At 41.2% G+C, this 18,576-nt stretch overlaps 1 long non-coding RNA gene across 2 annotated transcripts in view; it reads right to left on the minus strand.

The window, feature by feature from the left end:
• Positions 1-18,354, minus strand: part of LOC114647723 (uncharacterized) — a 52,188-nt gene extending 33,834 nt beyond the window's left edge. The window contains exons 1-3 of one of the 2 annotated variants that reach the window (XR_007934570.1): positions 18,243-18,354; positions 13,534-13,564; positions 9,456-9,489 (exon numbers count right to left, since the gene is read on the minus strand). This is a non-coding gene — a long non-coding RNA (uncharacterized LOC114647723). The remainder of the gene's footprint in view (positions 1-9,455; positions 9,490-13,533; positions 13,565-18,242) is intronic. The other variant, XR_007934571.1, reaches the window with a different exon arrangement.
• Positions 18,355-18,576: the final 222 nt, after the last annotated feature.

Consider the following 18,576-nt stretch of genomic DNA (forward strand, 5'->3'; position numbering starts at 1 on the left):
ATCAATAAACTCGAGTGTCCCAGTGCCACTGGTAGCCATGCATGCCCAAGCCATCACACTGCCTCCACCGTGTTTTACAGATGATGTGGTATACTTTCGATAATGAGCTGTTCCATGCCTTCTCCATACTTTTTTCTTGCCATCATTCTGGTAGAAGTTGATCTTGGTTTCATCTGTCCAAAGAATGTTTTTCCAGGGCATTGAGGGGGTCCGGTTTGGTGGACTCAGGATTGGGTCACTGCTTTTTGCAGATGATGTTGTCCTGTTTGCTTCATCAGGCCGTGATCTTCAAAAATCTCTGGATCGGTTCGCAGCCGAGTGTGAAGCGGCTGGGATGGGAATCAGCACCTCCAAATCCGAGACCATGGTCCTCAGCCGGAAAAGGGTGGAGTGCCCTCTCAGGGTTGGTGGCGAGATCCTGCCCCAAGTGGAGGAGTTCAAGTATCTCGGGTCTTGTTCACGAGTGAGGGAAGAATGGAGCGTGAGATCGACATGCGGATCAGTGCGGCGTCCGCAGTAATGCGGGCTCTGCATCGGCCATAAGGCGAAGCTCTCAATTTACCAGTTGATCTATGTTCCTACCCTCACCTATGGTCATGAGCTATGGGTAGTGACCGAAAAAACGAGATCGCGAATACAAGCGGCTGAAATGAGTTTCCTCCGCAGGGTGTCTGGGCTTTCCCTTAAAGTTAGGGTGAGAAGCTCAGTCATCCGGGATGGGCTCAGAGTAGAGTAGAGCCGCTGCTCCTCCGCATTGAGAGGAGTCAGATGAGGTGGCTTGGGCATCTGATCAGGATGCCTCCTGGACGCCTCCCTGGTGAGGTGTTCCAGGTACGTCTAACTGGGAGGAGGCCCCGGGGAAGACCCAGGACACGCTGGAGGGACTATGTCTCTCGGGTGGCCTAGGAACGCCTTGGGATTCTCCCGGAAGAGCTAGAAGAAGTGGCCGTGGAGAGGGAAGTCTGGGCATCTCTGCTCAAGCTGCTGCCCTCGCAACCCGACCTCGGATAAGCGGAAGAGGATGGATGGATGGATGGATAGGCAAGCAGCAAGGATTTGAACTTAATGTGTACTGCTACAGGAAACCAGTGTTGCATTCTGAAAAGAGAAGTAACATGTCCTCGCCTCTGCTGGTTGAACACCAGACATGCTGCTGCATTTTAAGTCATCTGCACTGGCTTGGTGACACATGCTGGTACTCCTTCCAGCAGAGAGTTGCAGTAGTCCAGATGTGACAAGACCAAAGCATGGACCTGGAGTTGTTCTGCACACTTTATCAGATATAGTCTGATCTTGTGGATACTGTATGGAGTGAATCTGTAAGACCAAAGAGACAATAGCAACATGGTACCTATTTCACCTTCCCAAATTTTTTTACAGTCATGGTTGTTGTTAGCAATCGTTAGCCAAGCTGAACAGAGAATTGGTGCTGAATAGACAGAAGAGTTGGGATAACAAGAATGCTTGTCTTTTCTAGGATGAGCTGGAGATGGTGTTCCTTCATCCATGTTGCAATATCAGTGAGATATGCAGAGGTTTTAGCTAATACCGTGTGGCCCTCTGGAGGGAACGGCAAGTAAAGCTGCGCATCATTGGCATAGCACTGGTAGGAAAACCCATGGGACATGATGATAGGGCCTAGTGAGACCTAATCCAAGTATATGCAGTGCTTGAAGTGGAAACAAGTTACTGTTGGTACTGTGCTTAGGGCAATATGGTGATAATCTGATCAAAGAGTGGAGTGGTGAGGGTTATTCACCAGTGAAGCTTCAAGTGCCGGGATACATCAACATTCAATCAAAACTTGGGGTGATGGTGCTGGTACTCTATGTTGAAGGTACACTGAGAAAAGTTGCTGGTATTCTGTATTGAAATTGGTGGAGGTGCCGGTACTGTGTACTGTGCATGACATCATGTTTTGGGACCCCCATGGGGGAAAACTCCCCCACTATTAAGAGCAAAGAACAAGGAGTGCCACCAGTTCTGTTTTTGGTTCTCGTTTCAGCTACTGCTTGGGACATTTAGCTCCAGTCAGGCCTGTTGCTTTCCTGATCTTCAATTTTTCAGTGCTTCAGACACCTAGCTCATAGTAACTTATTTATTTCACACCTTTTTGATTTATTTTACTAGGGGGCTCTCCCCCCTGCTCGCTTTGCTCACCAACCCCTGGGCGTTCGCTATGCACCAGCCACTTTGCATCTCTGCTGTTCGCGTATGTGGATTTCACTTTCATCAAACAACAAATCTTTTAATTCTCGTGGAAACGCCTCTTCATTGGGAAGAAACACTACTTTTCCCTGATGGCAACATGAATTAGACAATCTACAAGTCTCTGACTTAAAGTTTAAAGCCGAATAATATCTACGTTCTTCTGTCATATCACCTATGTCCATATATTCGATCTCTTTTCACTGTTCTGTTATTTCACTGAGTAATAATTTCCATGTGTTAGCACTAATGTGATCTTTACTATACGTTTTTTGAGACTTGCCAATTTTAGAACTTTCATAATCTGTAACCTGCTCTGCATGTGTATCACGGCAGTGTTTTTGAACCTCTTTACGACGTTCTACTTTGTCTACTACTCCTTGTCTTTTATTTCCGACCCCGCTTGAAGCTGAGAGCACAGGGACTGGGTCTGACAATAGCATTCACATGAATGGGAAGTGAGTGGGCGGTGGGCGTGGTTGTAAATGTTTGAGAGGAGGGTGGGACTTGTCAAAATCTCTTGGCAAAAAGTCTCATCTCGTGGGACCTGAAATTATCTGAGAGAAAGTCTCGTCTCAGGATTTACTTTTATAATAGAGAGACTATTTTTTAGGTTTCCAACTTGATTAATTAATAAGTAAAGGTGGCTTCTGTATGGTTTGTGATAATTGTCAACAGGTGCAGCCGGGGAGTGAAGGGTGTCCAGGGTGTCCAAACTGTGAACTTCAGCACACATTGGTACGATTTGCGACCAAGTGTTAATCGCCAAGGATAAGTATCAGCAACTCCAAATCTGCAGCCATGGTCCTCAGTTGGAAAATGGTGGGCTTCCGTCTCTGAGTGGGATTTAAGTTACTGCCTCAAGTGGAAGAGTTTAAGTACTTGGGGTCTTGTTCATGAATGAGGGGAAAAGGAATGGTGTGATCAACAAACAGAGCAGGAAGACGGGTGCAGTTGCCATAGTTATAAAGCAGAAGCTGAACCAGAAGGTGAAGCTCTTGATTTACCAGTCAATCTACATCTCTGCCCTCACCTATTGTTATGAGTTTCTGGTAATGACCGAAAGAATGAGACTACGAGTAATAGTGGACAAAATGAGCTTTCTCTGCGCTGTGCTTGGGCTCTCCTTTACAGGTAGGGTAAGAAGCACAGACATTCAGGAGAGGTTCGGAATAGACCCACTGACACTTCACATCAAGAGGAGCCAATTGAGGTGGTTTGGGCATCTGATATGGATGACTCCTAGATGCCTCCCTGTGGAGGTTTTAAAGGTACAGCCAGCTGGGAGGAGACCTCAGGGAAGACCCAGGGCTTGTTGGGAGGATTATATCTCCCAGGTCGCCTGGGAAAATCTTGGAATCCCACCGTATATGTTGGCAAATTTGGCTGGGAAATTGAAGTATGGACCTCACTTCACTTCAGAGAAGCAGTGGAAAATCAATGAATAAATACCAAATGAATCATCAATAAAGAGGATTGGATATCTCACTAAGGTACATAAACACAGGGTACTTGTAGTAGTTCTATAACAGTCATCAAACTTGACTCTTCCCAGGAAACTGCCTGCAATCAAAAGAATCAATGAGAGCCATCATGGCAAAAATCTACGTATGAATCTGGATTAACAATTGAAGACACAAGGAATAGGTATGCATGACTACTTTATTCATTGACTACATAATATTTTTAGTGATTAAAGCCTTCAGTGGATGCTTCATGTCTCTTCATCTGAGGAGAAAGAAGAAACAAAGATGAATGAGCAGATTACAGAAAATTTAACAATTAAACATTCAGTCAAAGGACTGCAGGACAGCAAATGGACAAGAAGACCAGTTGTCAACACAGGGGATGGGACTAAGGAGCCAAGATGGGTTACAACACACAAGAGAAGATTTTTAACAAACTTAAGTAGACATGAGTGAAACGATTCACATAAAATAGGATTTGAAGAGAATATTCAAAGCATAAGAAATTTCACAAATGAGAGGAGACCACTCAGTCCATCAAGTTCATTTGTTTAGCTCATCGCTAAGCTGCTCCAACTCCCTGTGAAATGTGCTGGATTGAGAAAGTATTCAGTCACCTTCACTATCCACCCATTGTATGGTGTTGTAGATTTCATTTTCAAAGGAAAATGGTCAATTTTTGTTTATCAGTCCACACTCAATAACCCAAAATGACAACATAAGGACATATTTCTCAGAGCAGTTTGTATATTGTTAAAAATCTAAAACTAAAATCTCTCATATATTCCTAGAAGTACTCAGACAGTTTGCTGTGTCACTCCACATTGTGGTCAGGTTCATCCTGTTTGCTTTAGTTAGATCCAGAATAACTTTGCAAGATGCTGAGAAATTAGTTCACGCTTTTGTTTTCAGTCGGCTAGATTACTGTAATGCACTCCTCTCAGGACCACCCAAAAAAGACATCAATGGATTATAACGAGTGCAGAATGCAGCTGCTAGAATCTTAACTAGAATAAGAAAATCTGAGCACATCTCTCCAGTTCTGATGTCACTACATTGGTGACCTGTGCCATTTAGAATATGACTTTAAAATACTGCTTATGGTTTACAAAGCCTTCAATAATCTGCTCCATCCTCTATTTCAGAATGACTTTCACCTTAAACTCCAAATCGTAACCTTAGATCTTCAAATGAGTGTCTGCTTATAATTCCAAGAGCTAAACTTAAAAGAAGTGGTGAGGCGGCCTTTGGCTGTTATGCACCTAAAATCTGGAATAGCTGACCAACAGAAATTCGCCAGAATAATATGGTGGAGCACTTTAACAAACTGCTGAAAACTCATTATTTTAACATGGCTTTATCACAGCTTCATTTTAGTGTAACCCTGATATTCTGTATATGCATTGAATTATCATTTTTTTCACATCTCCACAATCCGTACTCACTCCTACTTTCTCTGCTGTTCTTTTTCTGGTTTTCTGTGGTGGCATTCTTCGCCACCACCTGATCAAAGCACCATGATGTTCCTACATTGATGGTTTGAAGGCCAGATGTCCACATGACCATCATTGTCAAATTCTTCCACATGAAGCCTGAAAACCATGAGGACTGATTGAAATCAGTTATGTTAGGTAGAATGCCGAGAGGGGGCTGGGTGGTCTCGTGGCCTGGAACTGCTGCAGATTTTGTTTGGTTTTTTTTCTCCAGCCGTCAGGAGTGTTTTTTTTTTTTTTGTTTTTTTTTCTGTCCTCCCGGGCCACTGAACCTTACTTTTATTCTATGGCAATTAGTATTGCTTAATTTTATTTCTGTATTTTGTCTTTTTTTTTCTTTCTTCATCCTGTGAAGCACTTTGAGTTACATCATTTGTATGAAAATGTGCTATTTAAATAAATGTTGTTGTTATTGTTGTTTAGTGATCCGTGAGCTGTGCCTAGAACTTTACTGGAATCCACCTGTGAAAAAGTAACTAGATTGGACATCATTTAGAAAGGCACACATATGTCCCCGTGTATAGAAGGTCCCACAATTCACACTGCATGAAAGGACAACCACCAAGCCATGAATTTCAAGGATCTCTCTGAAGACCTCCAAAAACAAATTGTTGTGAAGCCTGAATCAGGCCAAAGTTATCAGACCATTTCTAAAGGTATGGAGTGATCAAAGTGACCTCATGAAATGTGAAATAGAAGTAGTTTGGAACCACCAGGACTCATCCTAAAGCTGGCTATCCAGCCACATGGAGTTACCAGGCATGAAGGAAATTAGACAGAAAGGCAACAAAAAAACCCAATTGTCATCTGCTAAGATATGAGAACCTGTCAGAAGGACGACCATCTTGTCAGCACTTCATCAATCAAGCATTTATGGTAGAGAGGCTTGACAGAAGTAGAAGGCATACAACAGTTTAAAGGACCCTTAGAGCTTTAGGAAAAGATTCTCTTGTATGATGAGACAAAAATGTAATTCTTTGATTCTGCCTAATACCATCCCTAAGGTGAAACATGGTGGTAGTAGCATCATGCTATGGGGATGCTTCTCAAAGACAGGGACAGGGAGACAGGTTAGAATTGAGGTAAAGATTAATGCAGACAAATACAGAGAGATCCTTGAAGAAAACCTGCTCCAGAATGCATGCCACCTCAGACTGGGGTTACGGTTCACCTTTTAGCATTACAATGACTGAAGTGTACAACCAAAATAAAGATGGAGTGGCTTCAAGACAAGTCTCTGAATGTCCTTGAGATTGATCCATCAAAAGCACAGACTAAAATCTCGTAGAACATAGAAGATAGAAGTTTACAGACACTTTCCATCCAGTCTAACAAAGCTTGAGGGGATCTATCAGGATCAATGGGATAAACTGCCAAAATCCAGATGTTGCAAGCTTGTAGAGACTTACGAAAGAAACCAACCAAAGGCGCTTTTAAAAATTACCTGTATTAAGGGTCAGGATACGTCTATGAATGAGAAGTTTCAGTTTTTGATTTTGAATATATTTTCAAACCTTTCTGAAAACACGCTTGTGTTTTGTCATTATGGGTATTTGAGTGTAGACTGACGGGCAAAATGGTAAATTTATCCATTTTAAAATTAAATCTATAAAGCAATACATTTTGAAGAAAGTGAAGAAGTCTGATTAAAGTAAGACCCTCAATTCTCATCAGAAAACAGTTGTTTCATTTTTAGAGTGAAATGTGCTGCCTGCAACATCTTGAAGTAAGAAAAGCAGAAAAAAATTTCAAGTGTGAACCAATGACTAACAGAGACAAAATAAAGATATTTGTGAAACATGAAAAAACAAACTGAAAAGAACTAAACTTGATGTTGACTCTGAGAATGACTTAGGCTCAGAATTTTATGTAACTATGGTGTCACACACATACGCCTTGGGGACAGCTTCAATGCTCTGGAGGTGGTAATTCCTCACCGATCTGAAGTTTGGTGCTGTTTACTTGCGTCTCTTTTCTTCTTCCCTCTACACAAAAAATGATTGACAACCCTACCTCCTCTGACATCACTTCTGGTGTTTGTCCACCTGGACCTGCCTCTTCTCGCCTGGCCTGTACTTAATCGGAAATGTCGCCATATTGGATCAGTCACTCTTGACACTCGTGTCTTTGAAGGCATTTTGTACCTTCTTAATGTGTATATACTTCACGTTAGTTTTTCATTTATATGTGGTTTGCCTGCAGGTGCCCCAACTCTTTATGCTTGTTGGGTTTTTCATTACAACAGTTAAGCCCGTGTCAGACTCGGGGTAACATATAATGATCCACTTTACATTGTTAAGCCCAAAGAACTCAAGGGACAGTATTCTGCTGTCATCTAGTGGATGAAATAACATCATGGTGCAAAAAATATTTTTTCTATACGTTCTACCACTTCATTGTAACTCTTTTGTAATTCTTCAATATTCATGACTGGAGCAGAGCCTTCATCCAAAAACACAATGGCAAATGAAAAGCCCTACAGCATATTTTAGAACAAACTGAAACTGAATCATTGCTAGAATTGTGCAGTAGTGACGATGATGTGAATTGATCACCAGACATTGACATGGATAGTGAAACTAACACCTGTCTGGTAGATCCCATCCTGCCTTGTTTCGGTGGTGTTCGTGTTTGGAGTATTCTTCTTACAACTGCAGACAATCCTGCTGACTTTCTTGTTGTACATTTATGAGTAACCCCACTATCAAGATGCCTGTAGATCATGATTATCAGGACTATTTATGATTTGCCAATGACAGTTTGGTGGACAAAATAGTTGCTGAAATGAATCAGTATACTGAGCAGTGTCAAAAAAGTCACAGTAAAACATTTGCTTGTCGCAGTCGCAGACAGCCTGTCTCTGCAGATGACATGTGAGTGTTTTTCAATCTCCTGATACAGCAGTTCATAGTGGGAAAGCCAGTCCAGAGATGGTGCTGGTCCACTAACTAATTGATACCCATCTTTGATGAAGTTAAGACTGAATATCTTTTATCACTCGTTACAAAATACCTACATTTCACTAATCATGACGACTATGATGAAGTTAATCATCCAGAAGCAAAACTATACATACTGTGGGATGTGTATGAGGTGATCATCAAAAATATGTAGAAGAGTTATGTTCCCGATTGTGACTTAAGTATTGACAAAACACTTATGGGTTACGATGGAAGGCTGTCTAGGAAACAGAACATCACATTAGAATAATCTGGATGAGAACAGGCCATTCAGTCCAATAAAGCTCACCAGTTCTATTCACTGAATTCTTCCAAAATAACATCATGTCAAGTTTTGAAGGTCCTTAATAATAATAATAATCCTTTACATTTATATAGCGCTTTTCTCACTACTCAAAGCGCTCTCCACACAGGGAGGACCCGGGATGCAAACCCACAGTTTTCTTACTGCAAAGCAGCAGCACTACCACTGCGCCACCTGTCAGGATTAAAGTCTTACTGTCTACCTCACTACTACACACTGCTTATTCCATGTATCTTTGGTTCGCCATGTGAAGAAAAACATCTTAATGTTTGTGCAAAATTTACCCTTAAAAAATTTCCAACTTGTGCACCCATGTTTTTGATGAACCCATTCTAAAGTCACAGTCTCAATCCTTTGGATTAATTCCCTTCATAATTTAAAAAATTCAATCATGTCTCCTCTTCATCTCCTTGTGTTTCAACTGAAAAGGCTCAGCTCTTTTAATCTTTCCTTATCCTTTGTAGTCCTGGAATCATCCTAGTTTCTCTTCTCTGGACTTTTTCCAGCGCTGCTATGCTATCACTTGATCAACTTCCTTTTGTTGTTTATACCACTGCTTAAGACAATAAATAGTAAATTTTTCCAGGCTTCCACTTCACATTCACTGAAATTCTTTTTTTCATGTGATTTTGTCATTGTCTTTTAACCAAACACTGAATGGTGAAGGTGATACTGTCATGCACAAGCAACATAAAAAATATTACAAAATAAATCTTTTGACGTTTGCTTGAACAGTGCCTATGTGAGTTGGCAACTGTTACTAAGCAACTTGCACAAAGGACATGCACTAAATCTGAACCAGTACCTCAGTGGACATGTGACTTATCTCTTTTACTGTGATTCTGTTAACAGTTTGGCATTCACGTGTTTCTGTTTCACATTATGACATTTTTTGTTGAATATAAAATTCAAACTTTTTTGCCCATAGTTGTCACACTAGGGAGGTTACCCAAAGATGACTGGGACACAGACAGAGCAAACACAACGACAGACTCATATGGTACTCTCACACTCAGTGCCTTACCTTTAATCGTCATAACATACTGTTCGACCCATTACTGTAAGAGAAGTCAAGCATTAAAATAATATACTCTGAAAAAGAAATGTCCAACATTCTGATAAGGAATAAAATAAACACAAATAAATCAAAGATATCTCACTTAAACATTTACATTTCAGGCATATTATGAGTCCCAGGAAATTCATCAACCACAAATACTACTACTACTACTAGTAATAATAATAAGAAGAAGAACTCTTTATATTTACATAGCACTTTCCTCATTATTCAACTTTACATAGTGAGTGGGGAGCTACAGTACTTCAGCTACCACCAATGTGTAGCATCCACCTGGATGGTAGAACAGCAGCCATTTTTGTAGCATTATGCTCATCACACATTAGCTGTAAGGTGGTGAAGGGGTGAGAGATACTTAGCCAATTACAGACAGAGGATGATTAGAGGACCAGACTGACTAGGCCATGGTGGGCAATTTACCCTGGGATACACCCTGCTCTTTTATGAAGGATCTGTTATGAGCACAGAGAGTCAGGACCTCGATTTTACGTCTCAGCTGTCATTTTTACAGCATTGGACAAATCATTGCTGCTATCACTGACTGCAGAAGCTCACAGTTTTGTATTTTCTGTTGGCTTCTTCAAACAGAAAATTATATCCTCTGTGTGTCCTGATAATTATACACACAGATATTATACTATTTCTGCATTGCACCCCACCTACATTTTGAACTATATTGTAGTATCTTTTCTTTGCACTGTAATTTTGCAGTTTAGTGCAGAATAACAAAACTGCTCAGTTATGCCGTAATAACATTGAATTGAATTGAAAATAAGAGCTATTGGGCCATGGGTGGGACCAGCTAAAGAATTTAGTCAAGAAAAAGCAAAAGAAGAAGACTAGGGAGGGGAAAGAAAAGATAAAGATAAGAGTGGGAACACTGAATGTTTAGATAATGACTGGGATGAGGAAGACATTTGGCAGATTTGATGGTGTGACGGATTGCTCACATGGGCCAGTATAATGTGAACAGGACAATGAACAGGGGGAGGTAACATATTAAGAATACATGTTCCCCCAATTTGCTAGGTACCAGGATCACTGGGAGATGCTACTTGTACAGACACCCGCAAGGAATCTTGGGAACAGCAGTCGAGTGGAAAAGCCTTGTTGGGTTCTGTGGGGCCACCAGGGGATCCTGCTCAGATATATGACCTAGAAATGCTTCCAACAGGTTCTGCCCTGGCACTGGAAGTACTTCTGTGTCTAAGATGAAAGGAGCAGCTCCACCTCATCCTAGCAAGTCAGAGATGGGTGTGGAGGACGGACAAAGCTCACCTGAGAGGTGTGCAGGAGAAGAAAGAGAGAGAAGATGAAGAATTGTGTTGTGTTTCAGCTACAAAGAATCCTTTAATAAGGTATTTTGTACAAATAACCCTTTTGATTATAGCCAGGACTTGTGTCTGGGGGGCGGCACGGTGGCGCAGTGGGTAGCACTGCTGCCTCGCAGTTGGGAGACCTGGGGACCTGGGTTCGCTTCCCAGGTCCTCCCTGCGTGGAGTTTGCATGTTCTCCCCGTGTCTGCGTGGGTTTCCTCCGGGCGCTCCGGTTTCCTCCCACAGTCCAAAGACATGCAGGTTAGGTGGACTGGTGATTCTAAAATTGGCCCTAGTGTGTGCTTGGTGTGTGGGTGTGTTTGTGTGTGTCCTGCGGTGGGTTGGCACCCTACCCGGGATTGGTTCCTGCCTTGTGCCCTGTGTTGGCTGGGATTGGCTCCAGCAGACCCCCGTGACCCTGTGTTCGGATTCAGCGGGTTGGAAAATGAATAGATGGATGGATTGTGTCTGGGGTGCTGCAATGCCCCCTAGTGGTCACAATGGAAAGGAGGAATGTGGGAGAGTTATTTGTGCAGGAAACATGATGAAAGGAGAATAGGGCAAGGACATTGTGAAGAAGCTGTAAATTGTTGTACAGTGGAGGAAATGAACAAAGGAAAAATGTTTGAGGTCTAGTAGTATGTGTGCATGAATAGGAGGAACGATAGGGTGAAGCCTTGGTGAGACTGTAGTTCATGTAATTTGTGCATATACCCCTCAAGTGGGCTGTGAGGAAGAGGAGAGGGATATTTTCTGGACGCCAATGGATGAAGAGCTTAGCACAGTACCAAAGGGGGAAAAGGTGATTGTTGGTGGTGATCTAAGTGGGCTTGTTGGTAACAGTAGAGAGATGATGAAGAGTAGACATGGAATGTGGAAAGTAGGGGAGAGAAATGGGGAAGGGGAACGGATAGTAGCTTTTGCCATGGCATCTTATTTGGTAATAGTTAACACATTCTTTGAAAACAAAGTAAATTAACTTGTGAAAGCTGATTTTGGAAAAACAAATAGACTTTCTAATGCGCAGAAGATTTGTAAAGTCATAAATGATAAAAGTGTGACAGTGCAGCATAAAGTGGTGGTGATGGACTGGAACATCAGAATCAGCAGGAGAGCAAAACCAGAGCAATCAACACCATGGATAAAGTGGTGGAGATTTGAAGATCAAGAAGCTTATGAACAGGTTTAAAGAGAAAGAGAAAATGTAGAGGAATGGTGGAAGAAGAATAACAAAGTGTGCAGGATATGATAAAGGCTAAGAAGGAGGCAAATAAGACATGGTACCATAGAAGATAAAGAAATGTATTGGTATACAAACAAGGAAGCAAAGAAGGCAGTGGCTCAGGGACAGGTTTGGAGAAGGTGTATGAAACACTGGAGACAATAGAGGGGAAAAGAGAAGGGCCTTTAGAATAATGAAGATGAGGAACAAGGCTGGGAAGGATTTTAGTCAGATAAAGCAGATAAAAGATGAGCATGGTGCGGTCTTAAATGAGAATGATAGGATCAAAAATAGGTGGAAGAGGTACTGTGAAAAGAAGAAGAATGAAGACAATCAAAGTGTGGTATTTGGGGTTGGAGTCTCAAATGAAGTGCCAGTACCAAAAATAAGGTGGGCAGAAGTAAAGGAGTCACTAAAAAGAATGGAAAATGGAAAGCAACAGGACTGGATGAAATACCAGTAGAAATGTGGAAGAGGTTAGGAGAAAAAGGACTTGATGTGTTGTGGAATATAATGTAGAAGATCTGAAAAGGAGAGAATATCAGAGGAGTGTATGAACAGCGTGACTGTACCCATGTATAATGAGAAGGGAAATATTCAGGATTGTAGAAACTATAGAGGGACAAAGCTAATGTCACACACAATGAAAATTTGGGAAAGGGTTAAAGAGAGAAGCCTTAGGGGTGAGACCTCAACAGGGGAGGAGCATTTGGTTTTATGCCAGGGTGAGGAACAACTGATGGAGTCTTTGCATTGAGAAGCTCATAGAGAAGTTTTGGGAAACACATGAAGGTTTGCATATGAAGTTTATAGATTTGGAGAAGGTGACATGGCAAGAGGTGTGGTGGTACATGAGAAGTATGTGAGGATTGGGCAGTTAAGGGAGCACAGAAGGAGAAGACATTAGATGTGGCAGAAATGAGATTGTTGAGATGGATATGTGGAGTTACAAAGAAGGACAGAATAAGAAATTAGATAATCTGAGGTTACAACAAGTAAGTTGATCAAGCACACCAACCATACAAAGAAGTAGGAAAAGATGAAGAGGATGATGAAGACAGAAAATAAGGAGAAATCATAACAAATTTTTGCATTATTGGAGAACAGACATTACAAATGGCCTATTTGAAAGTATAGAGGGACAAGTGTGAATTCTACTGAAGGCGTTATACATGAGGCCCCAGACATTATAGTGTACTGAAATGAAGTGACAATGTAGAGAAAGTGTTGTCATTTCTATATGGTGTGACCGAAATGTGTACAAATACTCTAACATGATAGTCTCCGATGTGCACTTTAATCATGTCTGATTGTTTGATTTGCAATTTTAAATTGTGGATCAGAGGGGGACATCAAAGAAAAATGTGTCTTTGTCCCAAACATTACGCAGAGCACTGAATAAACAAGCAGAACAAACCATATTGAATAACGAGGTAAAGTTCAAATTTGAATTAGGTTCATATTTCATAATGTATGAAAATCTTACCATATTGGCAGACTCTCTTATTCGGAGCTCCCTGAAAGAGAAAAACATGTGACTGATCAGAAAGGTAAAGCACTGGACTTCAGTTTTCTATATCAATGATAACTTCATGCGACAATCGCAGAACAACCATCCATCCATTATCCAACCCGCTATATCCTAACTACAGGGTTACGGGAGTCTGCTGGAGCCAATCACAGCCAACACAGGGCGTAAGGCAGGGAACAAATCCTGGGCAGGGTGTCAGCCCACTGTAGTGTTTTGTTATACCTTTTGTGAAAGTGTTTATTTGATATTTGGACTAAAATGTTCACACATTATACACTTCACGCCATTATTACTATAACATGGAAAAAGTTTCTGTTTTAGTTATGTGTTCAACATTTCTTGCCTAGCATTTCCAGTCATCTAACATTTACACAGTTCATTATAGAAACAGAACACATATGAAAGGTATGTATTTGAAATAACAATATATGGTTCCTGCCTTGTGCCCTGTGTTGGCTGGGATTGGCTCCAGCAGACCCCCGTGACCCTGTGTTCAGATTCAGCGGGTTGGAAAATGGATGGATGGATGGATGATATACCCTATACAACGCAAGGCACCTCAGTCCCAGATAAACAAACTTGAGCTGGGAGAACTTCAGCTGCGTCAGTGGAGGGGGATGGAATAGCATGCTGCTTGCTGCTTGTGTTGATTGACACTTTTACAAGACAAAGACGCAGAGTAAGAGGTGTGAAGGAATTTACAACCCAGCATTACAACTTTTTTCATAGGCTTTAGGGATTTTATTGTTAAAAAAATTAAAGGAACACTTTGAAAACACATCAGATCTCAATGGGAAAAAAATCCTGATGGCAATCTCTACTGCTATGGACTAATATGGTAATGTGTTAGTAATGGAAGGATGCCACATCTTTTGATGGAAATGAAAATTATCAACCTACAGAGGGCTTATTTCAAAGACACCCCCGAAAATCAAAGTGAAAAGATGATGCGACAGGCTTGTCCATTTTGCCGAAATTTCATTTTAACTCCAAATCACACTCAGTAGTTTGAATGGCCCCCACGTGCTTGTATGCATGCCTGACAACATCAGGGTGGGTAATGCTCATAATGGGATGACAGATGGTGTCCTGGGGGATCTCCTCCCAGATATGGACCAGAGCATCACTGAGCTCCTGGACAGTCTGAAGCACCGGATGGACCGAAACATAATGTCCCAGAGGTGTTCTATTAGATTGTGGTCAGGCGAGCGTGGGGGCCAGTCAAAGGTATCAGTTCTTTCATCCTCCAGGAACTGCCTGCATACTCTTGCCACATGAGGCCGGGCATTGTCGTGCACCAAGAGGAGCCAAGGACCCACTGCATCAGCACAGGGTCTGACAATGGGTCCAAGGATTTCATCACGATACCTAATGGCAGTCAAGGTGCCGTTGTCTAGCCTGTAGACGAATGTGCGTCCCTCCATGGATATGCCTCCTCAGTCCATCACTGACCCACCACCAAACTGGTCAAGCTGAATGATGTTACAGGCAGCATAACGTTCTCCACGGCTTCTCCAGACCCTTTCATGTCTGCGACATGTGCTCAGGGTGAACCTGCTCTCATTTGTGAAAAGCACAGGGTGCCATTGGTGGACCTGCCAATTCTGGTATTCTGTGGCAGATGCCAATCAAACACCATGGTGCCAGGCAGTGAGCACAGGGCCCACTAGAAGACGTCAGGCCCTCAGGCCAAACTCATGAAGTCTGTTTCTGATTGTTTGGTCAGACACGTTAACATCAGTGGCCTGCTAGAGGTTATTTCGTAGGGCTCTGGCAGTGCTCATCCTGTTCCTCCTTGCACAGAGGAGCAGATACTGGTCCTATTGTTTGGTTAATGACTTTCTACGGCCCTGTCCAGCTCTCCTAGAGTAACTGCCTGTCTCCTGGAATCTCCTCCATGACCTTGAGACTGCACTGGGAGACACAGCAAACCTTCTGGCAATGGTACGTATTGATGTGCCATCCCGGAGAAGTTGGACTACCTGTGCAACATCTGTAGGGTCCAGGTATCACCTCATATTACCAGTAGTGACTCTGACCATAGCCAAAAGCAAAACGAATGAAGAAACAGTCAAAAAAGATGAGGAGGGAAACATGTCAGTGACCTCCACCTGTTAAACCATTCCTGTTTTGGGGGTGGTCTCATTGTTGCCCCTCTAGTGCACCTGTTGTTAATTTCATTAACACCAAAGCAGCTGAAACTGATTAATAACCCCCTCTGCTAATTAACTGACCAGATCAATAGCCCAGAAGTTTCATTGACTTGATGCCATACTTTGATTAAAAAGTGTTCCATTAATTTTTTTGAGCAGTATATATTCACCCATTAAAGTTAACACCCCAGAGATCTTATTATCTTTAGATGCAGTAAAAGCATTAGATATGGTTGAATGGGACAATCTATTCACCACTTTGCACAAATTTGAGTTTGGCCCAAACATATGTGCATTGATCAAACTACTTTATACCAGTCCAGAAGCCTCAGTTCATATTAACAACATTATTTCAGACTAGAATGTGGTACCCAACATGAATGCCCCACATCACCTTTGATGTTTGCAATCACCATTGAACCTGTGGCTGTATACTTTCAGAAAGAGATAAAGGGGATTCTCAGACAAGGACTTCAACAGAAAATATCACTATATACAGATGATATGGTACTGTATATATCTGACCCACAAAATTCAGTACAAGCAGTCCTAAAAGCATTAGTAGAATTTCAAAATATATCTGCACTTAAAATCAATTTGAATAAAAGTGTGCTTTTTCCAGAGAATTCTCTTGCATGTAATATTGGATTGGACAACTTCCCATGTATCTTAGCATATCAGTTTAAATATCTAGGGGTAAATAATACAAGTAAATATAAAGCTCTTTTTCAAGAAACATTTGTTGTCCGCATGGAAAAAATTAAACAAAATGTGAATAGATAGTCTACCTTCCATCTTACTTTAACGGGGAGAATCAACTTTGTTAAGATGACCAACCTTCCCACGCTGCTCTTCCTATTTCAAAGCATCCCCATGTACATTAACAAATGATTTTTTAAGAAATTAGAATTAATCGTAACTTCTACAATAACCTAAAGCAGAAGGGGGCATGGCACTACCCAACTTAAACGTTATTACTGGGTGGCAAATATACAAGCTCTAAACACTTGGACAGCAACACAAATTGATGAACATACACAATCCTGGTCTGTAGTAGAAATAAAATCTTTCAATACTTCTTTATATTCCCTGCTCTGTGCCCCAGCTAACACAAACTACCGTCATTACACTAATAATCCAATTGCCCTTCACTCTCTCAGAATATGAAATCAATGTATGAAGCACTTTAAGACAGATAAGCTTTAATCTGTTGCACCTCTATATGACACCCACCTTTTTCCACCCTTTCAAATATATACACTATTTAATGTCTGGAAAATGTCTGGGATTAAAACACTTAGAGGCTTGTACATAGATAATGTCTTTACATCCTATTAACAACTACGCTTCAAGTACAACTTCTCATCAACACAATTTTTTCACTACTTTCAAGCTGGAAACTTTCCTGAACAGAACCTTCCCAATTTTCCTCATCTTCCACCTTGTTCTACTCCAGAAGAATTATTGATCAGTCTTGAAGACTCAGCTAGTATCTCTACAATTTATAAAAAAATTTGAAGTTCCTTCCTTTCAAAGATCCCAGGGTACATTTGGGAAAGGATCTCTCAATTAATATTTCAGTAAAAAGTGGAAGGCAGACATGCACACAATACAACTGAGCTCCATATGTGCAATGCATTCAATCGTTCAACTTAAAATCTTTTATCAAGTGCATTTATCTCATTTAAAATTGTCCAAAATGTTCCCAGGGCAAGATTCAACCTGTGAATGATACCATATTGCTCCATCTTGCTTCTTGCTCTGGGCCACATGTTTTGGGTGTGCACCAAATTAACAAAATCTTGGGCAAAAATCTTTGGATGTCTGTCAGACAGCCTTGGTGTCACAATCCCTCCTAACCCATTAACAGCTGTGTGTGGTGGGCTCACAGGTGGGCTTACAGTGGAGAGGGACAAGCAAACAGTAATTGCCTTCACTACATTATTAGCATGTAGTCTTATCTTGCTCAACTGGAAGAATCCCACCCCACCACTCTTAAGTCAGTGGGTGACTGATGTTCTGTACTACTTGAAATTGGAAACATTCTCACTTAAAGGATCTTTTCAAAAATTTTTAAAAATATGCCAGGATCTAATCAATAACATTTTAGAATAAGCTTCCATTTCGGGGAAAACGATACCCTCCCTTTCTTGTTACTTTTATAGCGTAGCTTCAGTTGCTGGCTCTTCTCTCCTTCTCTTTGGTGGGGGTTGAATTTTGCTTTCATTTGTTAAATTTGATGGAATGTCATCTGTTTCTGAATAAAATCAATTTAAAAAATCTTCAGATGTTAAATGTACACAAGCACTGCTCTCCTGCTAACTCCATAGTTGTTTATACAGTATGTAAAATTGATAATCAGCGAGAATTTAAAAGCATTTCATTCAGTTACCTGCTATGTCTGAGAAGACTCTGCAATATTCATTTCAAGTTTAGAGTGAATTAGCTAAACTGACTAGAAATATAGAAGGAGTTGTCTAGTAGATTATTTAATAGTAGAATAATACTCACCGCAGCCACAACTGCAACAAGCATAGCGACGGTGGCCAGGAGGCAAACTGCTTTCACAGCGAACATGGTGATGATCGTCTCAGAGGATGAGGTGACAGGATCTCTAAACGCTTGGGCGTATTATACACTTTTATATATTTAGACTATGCAAATTCATCAATGAGGAAATAAAAAAGTGATCTCACTAATTTGCATTGGTGTGTAAGATGGGCACATAATAAAGCATTTGGCTCTTTATCAGTAATTCACAAAATCTGACTATTTGGACTATTTAGTCAGTCAGTCAGTCAGTCATTTCCCAACCCGCTCTATCATAACTACAGGGTCAAGGGAG

This window comes from Erpetoichthys calabaricus, chromosome 3 (assembly GCF_900747795.2).
Source record: "Erpetoichthys calabaricus chromosome 3, fErpCal1.3, whole genome shotgun sequence".
Classification (NCBI taxonomy): Eukaryota; Metazoa; Chordata; class Cladistia; order Polypteriformes; family Polypteridae; genus Erpetoichthys; species Erpetoichthys calabaricus.